Source organism: Periplaneta americana, chromosome 1 (assembly GCF_040183065.1).
Source record: "Periplaneta americana isolate PAMFEO1 chromosome 1, P.americana_PAMFEO1_priV1, whole genome shotgun sequence".
NCBI lineage: Eukaryota > Metazoa > Arthropoda > Insecta > Blattodea > Blattidae > Periplaneta > Periplaneta americana.
The window spans coordinates 162,035,698-162,053,806 of NC_091117.1; positions in this window are offsets into that span (position 1 = coordinate 162,035,698).

The following is an 18,109-nucleotide window of genomic DNA, read 5'->3' on the forward strand; positions in this document are numbered from 1 at the left end:
CTTAATTATTTGTTCCATAATGTTAAATTTGTTTTCTCAATAAATCCACTTCTTTACATTTGACATTTTTCAAAGTACCTCCCTCAAGTTAATAGTAATGACACATGAAAACTACAGAATTGCCGGGGGAATTGAGACTGTGACGTACGTACTGAATACTACGTCAACAGCCAACTACATGGTCGTGAGACCCGTATGGTAATCACTCCCTTTGTTATAAAACAGGCTATTACAAGTTCTCTCATGTTAACACCATTCTGAAAATTCCATCAAGCTTTGTCATGTTACTACGAGGCAGCAGGGCAATCAAATTGGGTTTCGTCATGTGTTGAATACGTTGAAACCCGGGTAAATGACTAAAGTTTGCATATAAATTTTCTTGCTCTGAAGTTTGCACTCTGCGCGACACACTGCATATGGGGGACCTATACATTAAACACATCGGTCCTCAGACCAGAGTTTATGTTCTGGATTCTATCTTCCTATTGGCTGTGATAAAGGAAAAGTTCTTATTCTCACTTTTCTCTTCTTCGTCCCTTTTCAACCTCCACTTCTTCACCTATTCTCATTTTCTTACTCCACTTCTTATCGTTCTTTTCTCTATCTCCATCTATTTTCCACCTGTTCCATTCACTTTCCTTTGTCGTTTTTTTTTTCACTGGATATGGGGCGGTTTTACCCGTACTGCTCACTTAATAGTCATACCCTAAATCAAGAGGCTACATCAGCCCTGGGTATAAAGAGCAAGAGAAAAGCAAAGGAGATACCCCCTCCCATATTCTTTTCTCTTACTCCGTTCAGAAACAAACACATAGTCAAGCACTGTGCATCAGTGGTGGATTTCAGACGACTAGCGAGAGTCAAAAACTACAGTGTGTTCGTAGCTCGGCCGGACCGTTCCGCGGCGGCCTTGGACTGGGTGAAGATTGGCGCGCCTGCAGCCAGAGTAGCGCTGTAGCTACCGCTGACGCGCCAGTCAGTCGAGTTGGATCTGTCGTGAGGGAAACAAGTCTGTGCGCGTGTTGTGAGTAAAATTGTGTTGTCTCGTGGTGATAAAGTATGTATTAATAATGGTTGAGTACACTTTAGAACAACGTATTTTTCTCTATGATGCGTATGTGAAATACTCTTCTGCAAGGTGTCGAAGACAATTTGAACATCGGTTTGCAGGTGTTAGAATTCCTAGCAGGTCAACTATTCATGACTTCTCAATAAAGTCAGAAGTACAGGATCTTTTTTGAACAAGAAAAGTGTTCAACAACGTTCCCCTGACCTATCTCCATGCAATTTTTATTTATGGGGAAATTTAAAGAATAAAGTGTACACATCAAATCCGCACACGTTACAAGAATTGAAGGACAACATCACGAGAAAAATACCAGTCAACATGAACTTTTGTGAGTGAACCAGAATTGTTTTCGGAGATATAGGGAATGTGTTCGAGTTGAAGGTCATCACATTCAACATATGTTGTGATGCAGGTAAGCCTAATGTTAGTAGAGTAGTTAGTGTTCCGTGCCCATGACTTGCCGGTCGTTTACATGTAACTTTGGCGGCAGGCGCGCCAATCTTCACTCTGTCCAAGGCCGCCACGGAACGGTCCGGCCGAGCTACGAACGCACTGCATTATGCCTGTCTTTTACAATCCATCACTCAGCAATGCTTGCCTACCTGTCTATTCGTATCCGCCAGAAACAAAACATTAGTCTCTGCCGAGGAAGATGGAGTGGGGAGTTAAAGGGTAGTCTGCAGAGACTCATTGAGTTATTAACGCCCAGGTCTGGGCTACACGCTATGGCAACCATCAGGTTCTTTGATCGTGTAATGGAAGAGAGGCTCGAAGGCTAGCACTGCAGTTCCTACTGAGTTTAATGCTCCTTACCGTGCTAGGGGTGATTTCTGAAATCAGAAATATCGTGACTCAACTGTGTAGTGTAGTGCCATCTGTCTGAACGTCCTAAAGGTTCCGATGTAATTCCTTTCACTTCTCGAAAACTTATTACGCCTCTTGAACCCTATGCCACCTGTACTCCAGTCATATAGGCCTACTAGTTGACGCCGCATCGCTTTCGGTGAATACCAATGAAATTATAACAATGAATACTGAAATCGAGAGTGACAGTGGAATAATAGAGGGAAACCGCAGAAGTACGAGATAAATCTTCATGAACCTTGACTTTTTCCACTACACATACGACTCCGCCATGACGAGATTTGAACCCATGTCCGCAGTCATGGAAAACCAGTGTTCTGCCGATTGAACTACTAAGACAGCATTGATTGTGTGGTAAGCACGACACAAGACCACTGCGAACTAAATTTACTGTATGAAATCCCAGCAAAGGATAAGGACGAAGATGTAATGAAGCTTCCATACAACCTTAGGCCTACATTCGAAAGGAAAATATAGTAGTAGGTCTACTGAGTAGCTAATATAGGTATTAAGTTTCGACCGATATACCCTGTTCGTCATACGAAGTACAGTACGATTATTTAGTCCTGACAGTCGCTGGCAATGTGCGCCTGGGTCAGGCGAGTCCATTTAGTTAACCGAAGGGGTGTTTGAGTTAGTCAGTCGCATGCCTTCAGAGCGATCGGATGTCATGCATAAGGTAGAGCTTTATGTTTCTAGTACAGTTAAGCTGTACTGCATTCCTTTACTGACTGCTCGCTCTTATCTGTACTCCGAAGCTCTCTCCACTATTACTATTACTTCCCATCTTTCGCGTCGTCGAGCTGTCAGACTAAATAATCGGTCTGTACTCATAATTCGTAATACTATTGTCAACGTGAAACACACAGGTAATGAATGTCAATATACTGAAAACATCTCAGATAAAATGATACTATTACAAGCAGCTAAAATCATGGATCGAGTAAGACACTTCCATATACTAGATAAAATGACAATTTTCTGGTACTTTTAGAAAAATAAAACGGAAATCACAAAATAATTTGACAAAAAAAAGTGCAATTAATTACAAGGTTACAAAAGATTATCACTTTCACCACATTGTTCAAAATCCTGGACACAAAATACATAAGATGTAATCTAACTTCTGTAGAAATGAATATTTTGTGCTGAACTAAAGATTGTATAAAACAGATCGGAATAATAAATGCAAAAAATGAGGATTAAAAAAAAAATTAAATGAACATATGCGAATAGAACTGGCAGTCACCAAAATAGAATGGACGCACAGAAATGTATAACTCACTTACAAATCCCTTTTAAGGAACCCGCAGTTTCATTGCCGCCCTCATATAAGCCCGCCATCGGCCTATGCTGTACAAGATTAATCCAGTCTCTATCATCATATCCCACCTCCCTCAAATCCATTTTAATATTATCCTCCCATCTATGTTTCGGCCTCCCCAAATGTCTTTTTCCCTCCGGCCTCCCAACTAACACTCTAGACGCATTTCTAGATTCGTCCATACGTGCTACATGCCCAGCCCATCTCAGACGTCTGGATTTTATATTCCTAATTATGTCAGGTGAAGAATACAATATGTGCAGTTCTGCGTTGTGTAACTTTCTCCATTCACCTCCTGTAACTTCATCCCTCTTAGCCCCAAATATTTTCTTAAGAACCTTATTCTCAGACACCCTTAATCTCTGTTCCTCTCTCAAGGTGATAGTCCAAGTTTCACAACCATACAGAACAACCGTGGCTCTAGACAAGGCTAATAATAAAGGCTTTATACTGAACCCAACTGTTAGATTTGAGATGAGCCAGACCCAACCATCTGAGGTCAACAAAGAGAAACAATAAATTTATGAGACTACTATTCCGTATTTTCGAGAAAAATATCAGATGGAAGGCACCTGGGAAGTGCATGGTTTAATGATCAGACCGAGGGGCACCATCCCACGATCAACTGTAAACACTATCAAAACATTTGGAATCCATGACATCATTCCAAAAATAATTACTTCTAGCATTAAAGGGTCTGTGGCGATTTTGAAAAATCATTTATACGGAATATCATAATCCCCCCCCCCTCTTTCTACCCATTAGTGTGTGATTGTTACAATATATGTACAATTTATTATTTCTTAAATTTAAACTCCTAGTTCACATTTCAATTTGACTCATCTATTTTACTGTAATCGTTATTATTCTTATATATGTGTTATTCTGCGTTTTTGGCAACCCAGGATGCCTGGGCAGACTATTTCTTGGAAATAAATTATATATAACTGTTTTATAAAAGCTAACTTTCAGTTTTTTGACAGCAGAATAGATGACAAAAGCTTCTCAACCGAATAATAACAGTCATTTCCCATATTTATTCTGCGTTTAATTTCTTCCCGAGTGTTACTATTGCTCCAAGATATTTGAATTTTTCCATCTCTTCGAAGGATAAATCTCCAATGTTTATATTTCCATTTCGTACAATATTCTGGTCACGAGACATAATCATATACTTTGTCTTTTCGAGATTTACTTCCAACCCTATCGCTTTACTTGCTTCAAGTAAAATTTCCGTGTTTTCCCTAATCGTTTGTGGATTCTCTCCTAACATATTCACGTCATCCAAGATGATCATGATCATGAGTGATAAAAATTCATGTTATTGGTTTGTTTTCGTTATTTTAGGCTCGTCACAGCGCAATAGCCTTTTCTTACAAAAGAAACTCACTTCGACATCCTCAATTGAACTAGCTAGAACGTAAATTCGGGAAAGTGTAGAAAGCAAATGTACGGTACCGATACTAGTATTTGTGTTAGCTCTGCGAAGAACGGATACTATTAAACACTGAAAGAAGTCGTTATCTAGGCGCCATTTCTTGTCCCCTTTATGTTACAATTCATAACAGCCAGGCATATCACGCCTATGTCGCTTAGCAATATGTTTCTCCAACGCTCCGTCAGATACATTGACGCCCCATGGCTCCGTGGTGTGGAAGATGACTGGAAGGGTTATGAAGCAGAAGTTAATGAAGGCGAAGGAGGACGTGATGTATTACGTCCATTAAGATTCATAGCCACAAAGTTCAGACAAGAGTGAAGTCGGTTTTCTCACCACACAGACACGGAGACACTCACACACATTCACACACTGACGTCTTTCTAAAATGAAGTCCTCTCGTGTCTGTTACGACGTCTGGCGCTAGCATCTAACACAGGTACTGAATTAGGTGACGTTATTAAACGTATTTCCATAACGAAATAGATGGATTTGCATTTTGTTGCTTTGAATGGCGGTTTTGTAACATTATTATACACACAATTTCGAGATAGAGATATTATGAAATTATTATTATTATTATTATTATTATTATTATTATTATTATTATTATTATTATTATTATTATTATTATTATTATTATACACAGTCATTACTTTATTTTTCCATTAATACTAATATCTAGGTAATTGTCATTGTCTCAATGTAACACGTGCTGTGCTGATCATACTAATTGTACTATTCCTTTAGTTGTGAGATTATATTCATATGTATTAATTCTTTTTTTTTTGTAAGTTAATACTTGTATACTAGAATGTATTTTCCTGTTTGTGATTATGTATTCAGTCTCTTTTTTTATTATATATATTTCTATTATTATTATTTTAAAGTTAATATTGATTGTGTATATGTATTCAATCTCTCTTTTCTACTTTATTATGTTTATTATTCTTTTTAAGTTAATATTCCTATACCGATATGTATTTTTCTGTATGTGACTTGATTCTGGTTGAGTGGAAGAGAAGGCCTGATGGCCTTAACTCTGCCAGGGAAAGTAAAACTATTATTATTATTATTATTATTATTATTATTATTAGTATTATTATTATAGTTTATTAATACTATATTTTAAAATTACCACATATAAAACAATAATTAAGAATATTATAACACTTAAAAGAGCACAACTTTGGCCACTGAAAGCAACAACAAAAATACATTCAGAAACTAAAATAGATATTTTAAGAACAGCAGCAAGAATATGAAAAAAAAAAAACAACAAAAAAACAAAAAAACAAAATTAGAATTAATTATACGACAAAGTTGAAATTTCTAGATACAATTTTAGGCTGCTTCAAAACACAGCAGTTAAAAAATATTTCAGTATTATTAGTATTTATCCTGGTAATAATGAAGAGTTTGATTCGTAGACATTTTGTTTTTCAGCATTAACTTCCCGTGATTGTACGAGAAGATTCGAAGAGAACGGCAGTTACGTAGACTTTCGGCTCCCCCTACTAACAATAATGCATAACACAATGTCAATACGGGGTTGCTGTCGTCTGCGATACAACGAACTTTTCTGTTGATTTTCGAGTTCGTCATTTTTTTCCTGGTTATTATATGCTTATTTAAGTTGTGTTAACTTTCGCTAAGTAGTTTTATATTTTATTTTATCCGTCTTAGTATTTACTTTATTATTGTAAATATTTGTTTTATTACTATTATTATTATTATTATTATTATTATTATTATTATTATTATTATTATTATTATTATTAATGAATTATTTTGTATTACTAACTTTGTATCATCTCCGTCACGGTTATTATTATTATTGTCTTGTTGTTCTTGTTCTTGTTGTTACTATTATTTTTATCATCAACATTATTATTGATCTCTGTAAAATTTATGTAGACTACTGGACTGTACTCGAGCACGAGCACATGCCCATTTCGGGTATCTATTCATATGTATTCATTTCAAATGTAAATTGTGAATAAATCTGAATTTGAATTTGAAAAAAAAAATGGTACGGCACGTTCAGCGGTTGGGGAAAGAACGACTGTTAAAATGTATACTGCAGTGGAAACCTGAAGGAAGAAGATGCAGGGAAGACCTAAAGTTTTTAGGGCCATGGCATTTATGATGATAACCACTATTATTATTATTATTATTATTGGCTAGAGAAACGATACCAAGTTCTTTTGTCAAAAATCTCTTCTCCTTGATTATACTTTCCCTATTTGCGCCTGAATTTCCCTCGTAAAGCATAAGATAAGACTGAAAAATAAGGTTCACAGACAAGATAAGGTTTAAAATACCTTATTTATTACGTATAATCAAAATTTGGAGCAAAAGAACTATCCAATTATCTCCTGGCTTAGTTCACGTAAGATCAGTTCCTAAAAAATTAAATCTGGCCGTTTTTTAACATTACCAACAGCTACCAGATATCGCCAAAGCAGATAAAATCACAGTGCAATGTCTACTTACTGTACTCCAACCACGAGAAAGTCTCCAGGGAATGGGACGGAGCGGGGTGATGCTGTGAATGAATGTTGATGTCATAAGGTACACACGTGGGTACTCGTATCTCTATTGGCTATCTCTCAAAGCACAAGAGATAACACTGATATACACATTTTTATACTACCCTAGTTAGAAAATTAGATCACGGTTAATTTCCAGGTCTTTTAATCCCTCCATACAGGAAATAACATATGCAGGAGAGCGCATGATTTTTAAACTGACGTTATAACTCTAGTATTATCTATCTACTTCCCTCCAATAGATGACGCAATAGTAAGCACATTCCTTTCACGGTTTATCTCCTGGTTGGAGAACAGTACTTACAAATGGCTTTTAACCCGAAGGTTCACTGCAGCCTCATAAACCGCATCGGTCCCTTCCTCAGCAAGATTAATCCAATCCCTACCATAGATCCCACCTCCCTCAGATCCATTTTAATATTATTCTCACATTTACGTCTCGGTATCCCCAAAGGTCTTCCAACTACCACCCTATATGCATTTCTGAATTCACCCATACGTGCTATATGTCCTGTCCATCCCAAACGTCTGGATTTAATGTTCCTAATTATGTTAGGTGAAGAATACAATGAGTGCAGTTCTTCGTTGTGCAGCTTTCTCCATTTTAACCTCTGTTCCTCTGTCAAAGTGAGGGTCCAAGTTTCACAACCATACAGAACAGCCGGTAATATAACTGCTTTATAAATTCTAATTTTAATTGTTTTTTTTTTTTTTTTAAGAGCAGACTGGATGACAGAAGACTCTTACACGAATAACAGCTGCATTTTCCATATTTATTCTCCGTTTAATTTCCTCTCGAGTGTCATTTATATTTGTTACTGTTGCTCCAAGGTACTTGACTTTTTTTTCATGTACTAAATAATAGTAATAATATTATTTATTTATGTCTGACCTAATATTGTAATATATTTTGTCCGGCAACATGAAATTTATTGGTATGACTAAACAATTTATGATTCATGACACATAAAACTGACTTTGTATGATCACATGAAATGATTAGTCGAACTGCGGAAACTGAATATCATTTTAAAATGCATGCTGTTTATTTATTAATTATTACTGCATTACTTATTAAGATTATTAATTATTAATTACCAGGGAAAGGATTTATATGTAAATACATATTTACTTATAAAGCTAATATAATTTATATTTTGCATTATCTTTATGTTTCACAATGTGTAGGGTTGAAAAATCCTACTTTTATTTTCCATATTTTTCCATATTTTAGAGTTTAGTACATATTTTCGTTAATTTCCATATATTTTCCATATTTCATATAAAACAGTCCATATTATATTAGGTTTAACAATAAAACGAAACAAAATTCCATTAACTTTTAAAAATACATTTCAACAATAGAGATTTAAACACATGTTCAGTAATCCCTTTAACATCAGAGTTATTTGAAAATTAGCAGTCCTATCAACAATGGGAAAGTAAGTTACAAAACTGTATTAATTTAATTTAAAATTTTTAACAGACTTCAGTTGTGCAGCTCAACAGTTAAATGCCAGTCAGAGTACACATAGGTTCAGTTTTGTAAATCATACTATAAAGACGGTAAATATGCCAAAAGTACGTCATTCAGTCAATTTAAAATCAAAACTAACAAGTTACATTTCAGAATTTAAAGAAGATGGTTTATCAACTGACAATAAAATATTATTTTGTAATTTGTGTCAGTGTGCAGTATCATCTACACAAAAGTTCCTGGTGCAACAACACATTACAACTAGTAAACATCAGGCCAACAAACAACTAAATTCCAAGCAGAGACAATTGTTTTTAACACAACCAACAACATCGAATGTAAGATCTGAGTTTAACATCGACCTGTGCCGTTCTCTCATCTCTGCTGATATTCCTCTCTACAAACTAAAGAATAAGGTCTTCAGGGAATTCCTTGAAAAATATACTCAACATACAATCCCGGATGAGTCAACACTTAGGAAGACGTATGCTCCATCCATCTACGATGAGACAATACAGAAGATAAGAGATGAAATTAAAGATAGTTCAATTTGGGTTTCCATTGATGAGACTCCCGACAAAGAAGGTAGACTTGTTGGTAATGTAGTTATCGGTTTGTTAAGTGAACAATATTCTGAACGAATTCTTTTACATTGTGATGTTCTAGAAAAGTGCAATAACAAAACTATAGTTAAACTGTTCAACGAAGCTATGGGTATCCTGTGGCCAAAGGGTATTATGTACGATAATGTGTTATTCTTTATTAGCGATGCTGCCCCTTATATGGTCAAAGCTGGACAAGCATTATCTGTTGTATATCCTAAATTGACTCACTTTACTTGTGTGGCGCATGCATTTCATCGTGTGGCAGAAGTGGTCAGAGACAATTTCCCTAAAGTAGATTTGTTGATTTCATCAGTGAAAAAAGTATTTCTCAAAGCTCCCAGTAGAGTTAACGTGTTGAAAGAAATGTACCCTGAAATTCCATTGCCACCAAAGCCAATTTTAACTAGATGGGGTACATGGCTAGAAGCAGTTGAATATTATGCCGAACATATAGACTCTATTAACAATGTTCTCCTTGCATTGGACTCTGAAGATGCAGTCTCAATTGATACTGCGAAAACAGTTACCTGTGACATAAGTGTGAAGAATGACTTAGCTCACATTCAGCATACATTTTCATGCATCATAAAAACGCTCAAAAGTCTCCAAAATAGGCACCTTTCGCTATCTGAAAGTTTTGAAATTATAAATAGTACTGTGGAACAACTGAATCGTGGTAGAGGTAAAGTTGCAGATGCAGTAAGAGCTAAGGTGGACACTGTACTTTCAAAAAACCCTGGATATGAAGAACTACAAAAGGTTGTTGCTGTGATGAGTGGTGAATCAACAGTGAAGATTAACTTGGACTTATCCCCAGCAGACATTGTGAAATTGAATTATGTACCAGTTACTTCTTGTGACGTCGAACGCTCTTTTAGTCAGTATAAATCTATCTTCAGAGACAATAGAAGAAGATTCACTTTTCAGCACTTGAAAGAAATGTTTGTAACCTATTGTTATGGTAACAGACAATAAAAATTGTGTTTTGTTGAAACTACATTGGAAGATAAGGTACGTCCATTATATTTTTTGTTTAGTTTGATTAAAATGTACCAATATTTAACGTACATAGTCATTTTTTTATAATTTTAAGTCCATATTTAATTCCATATTTTGGTAAAAATCCATATTTAATTCCATATTTTGGTAAAAATAACTACATATATATTTACATATTTCATATATTTTTAGTTCATATAAATCCGTTCCCTGTTAATTACGTTCAAATTTCAAATAACACTCACTAGTAACTTTAGTTTCATGAATATTGGTAGCTTTACAAACAAACGCCGCTGTCAATATAACAGTTAGAAAATAAATGGCAGTTGTATTATTTGTCAGTACCGAAATTCGAAAGAGATTTGGCAAAACAAAATTCAGCCTGACAACTGCAAAATCACTATAATCCACTACGATATGTAGGAATAGGGGAAATAGATAGTTAGGTTTCACAATTACGCTAGAATATAAAGTAAGAAGACCGGAATGTACCTACAAACGATGGTCACACGTTGAGACTCCGTGGGATCGCCGAGACTTATCGCCCTAGCACAAGACAATATACGTAGCTTATCACAATGACAGCTGAAACGTACAAAACACATATGTCTAAGCTGAGCTTCGCCTCAATGAACGTGACTTCCACGCAAAGACAAAGATGAGTCCTAAGCATACACCATGGCCGAGAAATTATTTCTACTATAATAATCATGTTCTTTCAGTTACCAAGCACAATTCAATGTCTGTCAACTGGTTTTAGCTGTAGCTATCTATTACTCTGTGCTGTTCCCATTTCTCGACTCCAGGATTTATTTTGTATTCATTTGCTTCTCTTTTTACAACTCACAACCATCTTCGAAAAGTACGCTTAGGTCTACTGAATGTGAGCTAGATTGAGAAAAATATGAAGAAACTCAAGTAATTTCACTTTTGTAGTACAAATTCGGTTAACTCTTCACCTGTTTCTTAAATGACGACCTTTTCGGACTCCGTTAACTCAAAACTAAGAAGAATTATATTTATGGAATATTTGAAGCGCTGGGCCGAATAACGGTCTATGTTACAATCTGCTCGGGCGTCGGAAACTGCACACCAACATTTGCTACCTGGATTTCGGTCATATAGGAACTGCAAAACAACATTTTCTACCTGGATTACTGTCATATGGAAACTGCACTCCAAAATGTTTTCTAACTGCTTTGCCGATACTGTACATAGTTTTAATTTACCAAACTGTTTTGATTTTGTTCTAAATGGAGAGTTTGTTTGCATCTGAAAGTGAACTGGGAAATTTAGTGCTGGTATATGAGGACTATAAATTTTATAAAGCCAAGGAATTGAAAAACTATGAACTAATGTGGAGGTGTTGTATCAGAAAATGCAATGCGAAAATTTATACCTTTCTGAAAAATATGAACGCGGTGAGCATAACATCTGGTGGACATTAACATATTAAATCGCCAAATAACTAATGCAGCTACGAAAAGGAAAACCATCGGATGTTAATAGTAAGCCATAAAAAATATTTCATGCTATTTGTCAAATCTTGCCCACAGAAAACCTGAAAGTGCGTGACATATCTGAAATAAAAGATAACTTCTACAGATCACGGAGAAAACTTCAGCCTGTTCCACCTAAATCGCAACCCGAAATTCATGACTGAGTCATTTAAACTTTATTACTAACCGAGGCGAAGTTTTCGTTCTTGTCAATTACAAACACAGTGGGATAATTATGTTTACCTGTTTTTCCACCTGGCCTATTTATGTGGACTTGTTACAATATACATGGACGGAACTTTTCTTATTGTCTTCAGTTTTCATACCAAATGCTTACAATTCACGGCGTAAAGAACGATCAATATGCCCCTTTGATTTTTTGTACTTTACCTAACAAAAGTGTTCAAACGTATGAAAAGCTATTGCAGGTAATTATAAATAAATGTGCAGCGTGCAACATGAGTTTCACTCCGTCTAATGTAGTAACAGACATTGAGCTAGCTATCCTACATGCTGCAGTGGTGAAAACTTGGGAATGCGTTACTATTATCCTAGATCATATATGTAACAGGTATGTTGTGGTTATAGACTTTGAGGTTAACAACTTTTGTCAGGTTTACTGCGCTGCCATCTAGTTGTTACATAAGGAGTCACGTCATAATACCCATTCGAATTGCATTAGCGACTGTGCTGCCATCTCGTGTTCGTTTACGGCGGACGGGTGGCAATCCTGGCGGATGTTCTCTTCAAAGTGCTGCCGATTTTAACTTAGCGAGGAGTTATCTGTTACATATATGATCAAGGCTATTATACTCGTACGCTGCCACTTCCATCTTGCGCAAGAATGGTAGCTTAAAATACAGTGTGTGGGACTGGCGAAGGAGTACAAAGACAGTGAGATAGGACATTGGCTCAGGATGGTTTACAGAATAATATATTTGAATCCAGAGGAAGTCGGAGATTTCTTCGCTTTGAGACTGGCTGAGGTAAAACCGATAGATACTAGACTTGAGAAATTTGCAGATTATTTACTAGAAACGTACATTTCCGAAGATGCAATTTTCCCTTCCACTGTATGGGAAGCCATGACTGCATCGACCTCTCGCACAACAAACAGCTGTGAATCATTTCACAAGCATTTTAATGTCAGTTTTTACAGCAGTCATCCTTCATTGTATAAATTCTTGAATCAACGTTTGGACATACAAACTAAGACTTATGTATATTAAACTGCAAAGGAGTGAAGGAAGGAAGTAAGCGAAGTTTCAATGTAAAGTCAGCCAAATGCAAAAGAAACATATTTTGTAAATTGTGCAGTTTCCGAATAGGATTAGTAAAACCCTCGTGAGTCAGTGTGCAGTATCCGCGTAGAATTAGTGGGTCCCTCGAAAAGCGGTGTGCAGTTTCCACCTACCCAATCTGCTATCTGTGTAGGAGGAACGAAAATGTTACTTGTAATTCCGCTCATAAATCTACTGACGGGCAACACAGACCGTTATTCCATCAATATGTTTTGTACACTAAGCGAAGTATACGATTGTATGTTGTTGAAAGTCATATTACACATCATAGAAGTTTGTAACATTTTTAACTCCACAGAAATGCTACTGAGGAATGCAGACAAACAGTTTTATACAATCAGAATATTATGAAATATACAAAATAAATAAAAAGGTTAAATTATGAATAAAATGATTATGACATTTATTTTTAAATGCTATATATTTATATGAATTAACACCATGTAATTTATTAAAGTTACTCTCAATGTCATGTTATGAATAAACATGTATTAGGCCTATTGATCAAATATAATAACACTATTATTAGAAAATAACTGCAGTATTGAAATGTAGGGTCACCATTCAATTAATGAGAGTTGTAACAAAAACAAACGAATAAAGAAATTAAATTAATTAGAGAAATTGTTGGGGGATGGAATTTGAACCCCTGTCCCGAATGTGGCTTATCTCTTAAGTATAAATTTTATTAATAATGACAATAACAACACAGTTTTTAAATGCTGACTGTAAAAGTGTAATACATTTTAAGCAGCTCCTTTCTGACATCAGGAGCAAGCTGTGAGTATATCTCCTTATAAGAATTTCCATAAATCTGTTCCTGACACGAAATACCTTGATAAAATTCTAAGATAAATTAAGTAGCCTATAGTGGCAAAACAGAACATAGACCAACTAACACTAGGTAAAGTCTAAATTAAATACAACTAATAAAATATTGCAAAAATAACAGAAAGGAACTTACATTACTTGGGGGATCTTTCGCACTAACTTGTGACTTTGTCTTTCTTGTTGTAGCCTATACTCAAGAACCAATATCTCTCAGGGGCTTTTGTGACACATCTTTCCACTTACTAATATCAATTTGTCTGAATTTTTTTTTTTTAAGATTTATTTAGCCGGTCGATATCTACCGTAGAAATCGTCACTGTCTTGCAGTCGTCCATTTTACGTATCTGATCAACCGAACCTCATAGACAGAGTTCAAGTACCCAGTATTCGTAAAGATAACAAATTCCCGTGCAATAACTCCCGATACGATGTAAACAACCGGATACGGTAGAAGTGACTAGTGACACAGACCGTTGTTCCAACCAAAAAATGTATGATTGTAACCCGTGTAGAAGCACTTCTGATAGAGATACTAAAAAATAATTTTTGTGACAGCTGTGTAAGACTAGTGGGTGTTCAGTTCAAAGTGTGTCATGGCTCGCTGTATGTCGTTATGTGGCTAGCCGATGAGCCTAGAGAATTTAATCTTCCTACACTTCCGCAGAGGCGTATTATCTATGTGCCAGAGAAGTTGCCTAGCAAGTATGGCGTTCATTCTGAAGAGTACTTACCGATACGTACGGTAACACCCGTAGTGGTAGGAATGTGAACTGTTTGGAAACACGTACTGACGTGAGTTTTTTTTCTTACTGTCGGGATATGGGGAGAGGGTTAAGACAATTACTTACGTACAGTATTTGTTGACATTAACGTCGACGGTCAACATGGACATGGAGCATTTGATTTGTACTGTGGAATGTTGCCGTACGCAACCGATGATAACAAATATCCTACGTACGATTTGCCCGCGCACACAGACCGTACAGACCGCCATCTGTTGCTACGACATTCAAGTTATGCCATACACGTTCTCAAGTTCAGATTGAACGCCTTGATTAATAGGCAACTACTCTGACATAAAATCTGAAACTCGCTTCAAATCGCTGACTCACAACAGTAACGTCATGACACACTTTGAGCTGAACACCCAGTATATAGAGCATTACTTACTTACTTACAAATGGCTTTTAAGGAACCCCAAGGTTCACTGCCGCCCTCACATAAGCCCGCCATCGGTCCGTATCCTGAGCAAGATTGACCCATTCCCTACCATCATATACTACCTCCTCAAATCCATTTTAATATTATCCTCCCATCTATGTCTCGGCCTCCCCAAAGATCTATTTCCCTCCGGTCTCCCAACTAACACTCTACATGCATTTCTGGATTCGCAATAGGTACTACATGCCCTTTCCATCTCAAACGTCTGGATTTAATGTTCCTAATTATGTCAGGTGAAGAATACAATGCGTGCAGTTCTGTGTTGTGTAACTTTATCCATTCTCCTCTAACTTCATCTCTCTTAACCCCAAATATTTTCCTAAGAACATTATACTCAAACACCCTTAACCTCTGTTCCTTTCTCAAAGTGAGAGTCCAAGTTTCACAGCCATACAGAATAACCGGTAATATAACTGTTTTATAAATTCTAACTTTCACATTTTTGACAGCAGACTAGATGACAAAAGCTTCTCAACCGAATAGTAACAGGCATTTCCCATATTTATTCTGCGTTTAATATCCTCCCAAGTGTCATTTATACTTGTTACTGTTGCTCCAAGAAATCTGAATTTTTCCACCTCTTCGAAGGATAAATCTCCAATTTTTATATTTCCATTTCGTACAATATTCTGGTCACGAGACATAATCACATACTTTGTCTGTTCGGGATTTACATCCAAACCTATCGCCGTGTTTTCCCTAATCGTTTGTGGATTTTCTCCTAACATATTCACGTCATCCGCATAGACAAGAAGCTGATATAACCCGTTCAATACTATTATTCCATTAAAAATTCGATTCTGAAACATTGTAACAGACCGTTATTCGGTCCAACGTTCCTGATGACAGAATAATAGTCGAGAACAAATGATTACAAAGAGTTAAATTTTTACGTGAACGATGAGATATAAATATTGATTAAAAACTGTATTCTTTACTTGCCGCAATCCAGAAGAAGGACTTTCCACCTATACTTTCCAAGGAAGCCATGCCAGCTCACATCTTGTCCTTAAAAAGTCATCGCTCTAGGCAGGATTTCAACCATAAATCTCGAAACAGATGGAAAGCATTCTAAGTACTGGTACTATCTCACTAAGAAGAAGTATTATAACTTATAAATTGAATGTTAAAGAGCACATTTCAGGCACAAAACTCAGATCCATCCTATAATACACTCGTGAGCCTATTGGTGTAATTATGAACATTACTATTGTTGTACTTACAAATAACAGCATATTAGCTACACAAATCTGGAATCATGTTTCCATCATTGGCAACGACGAGACGCCGTGGGGCATCATACATCAGAGAGTAAGCATCGCATAATGTCCTCCCCGATTGAGTCAGATTAATTCAGATTGAGTTTGTATAACAAACTGGGACGAAAATGTAATTTGCATTTACATGCACCAATGGCATGTTCCTACTCGGGGCTTTCCTTGGCAGTCCCGCGGCAGTTCTGTCTCCCAAAATCAATTCACGCGTATTTCATCCAATAAGCTGCACTAATAACTCCACACGCCAGGCAGGGGTAGGAGTTACACAGCTGGCTTCAAGTTCAGGTTAGGTAAGGATCTGTTCTCAAGACATGCCCATTACATTGTATCTCTCAACCTTCAGATGTCTCATATTCATTTCTTACTTCACACAAAGAAAATAGGCCACCTAGGTTTCCTGCTTTCACGCAGTATCACAGCTTGAGTAGGGGGAAGATAAAACACGAAGAAAAGCTAAAATTATCGCTTATTTCCAATAATCTTCACTTTTTAAATTAGTCCAATAAATTGCAAATTTATCCTTTGAAGAGGTGGAAAAATTCAAATACCTGGGAGCAACAGGAACAAATATAAATGATACTCGGGAGGAAATTAAACGCAGAATAAATATGGGAAATGCCTGTTATTATTCGGTTGAGAAGCTTTTATCATCCAGTCTGCTGTCAAAAAATCTGAAAGTTAGAATTTATAAAACAGTTATATTACCGGTTGTTCTTTATGGTTGTGAAACTTGGACTCTCACTTTGAGAGAGGAACAGAGATTAAGGGTGTTTAAGAATAAGGTGCTTTGGAAAATATTTGGGACTAAGAGGGATGAAGTTACAGGAGAATGGAGAAAATTACACACCGCAGAACTGCATGCATTTTATTCTTCATTTGACATAATTAGGAACATTAAATCCAGACGTTTGAGATGAGGAGGGCATGTAGCACGTATGGGCTAATCCAGAAATGCATATGGAGTGTTAGTTGGGAGGCCGGAGGGAAAAAGACCTTTGGGGAGTCCGAGACGTAGATGGAAAGTTAATATTAAAATGAATTTGAGGGAGGTGGGATATTATGGTAGAGACTGGTTTAATCTTGCTCACGGTGGGGAATAATGGCAGGCTTATATGAGGGCGGCAATGAACCTCCGGGTTCCTTAAAAGCCAGTAAGTAAGTAAGTCCAATAACAATTTTATTCATAGTGACCAACACACTTTGAGAGAGATGGGGAAGACATTGGCATGCATCAAATAGGTCTAAATCAAAGTAGTCATGATAATTACAATTTATTTCATGAACTAAAACCGTGCAGCGAATAATTATTTTTAGTTCCACATTACACGAAAATCAAAGGGAAACTGTTATGATGCCGAAAATATCCATTCCGAGATTTTAGAATGATATACTGTCAGCATCCTTGATATAAGGAAAGTTATTTCCGGCATGTTTTCTATTTGTTTTTGTTTTTGTCCTGTATAGAGTTTTTTAAGATACTATTGGATATATTTATTTAAATTCAGTATTTATCCATTAATATCGAATGTCTGCCGGTTAGATTAATCGATAACAGCCGAAACCAGTCGAAATGAATTCCCCGCCACTGAGAGAAATGCTTGGTGATAATCGGCTTCGTAAGCAGTTAAGTTGTGAGTGTGGTGTTAGTTTGA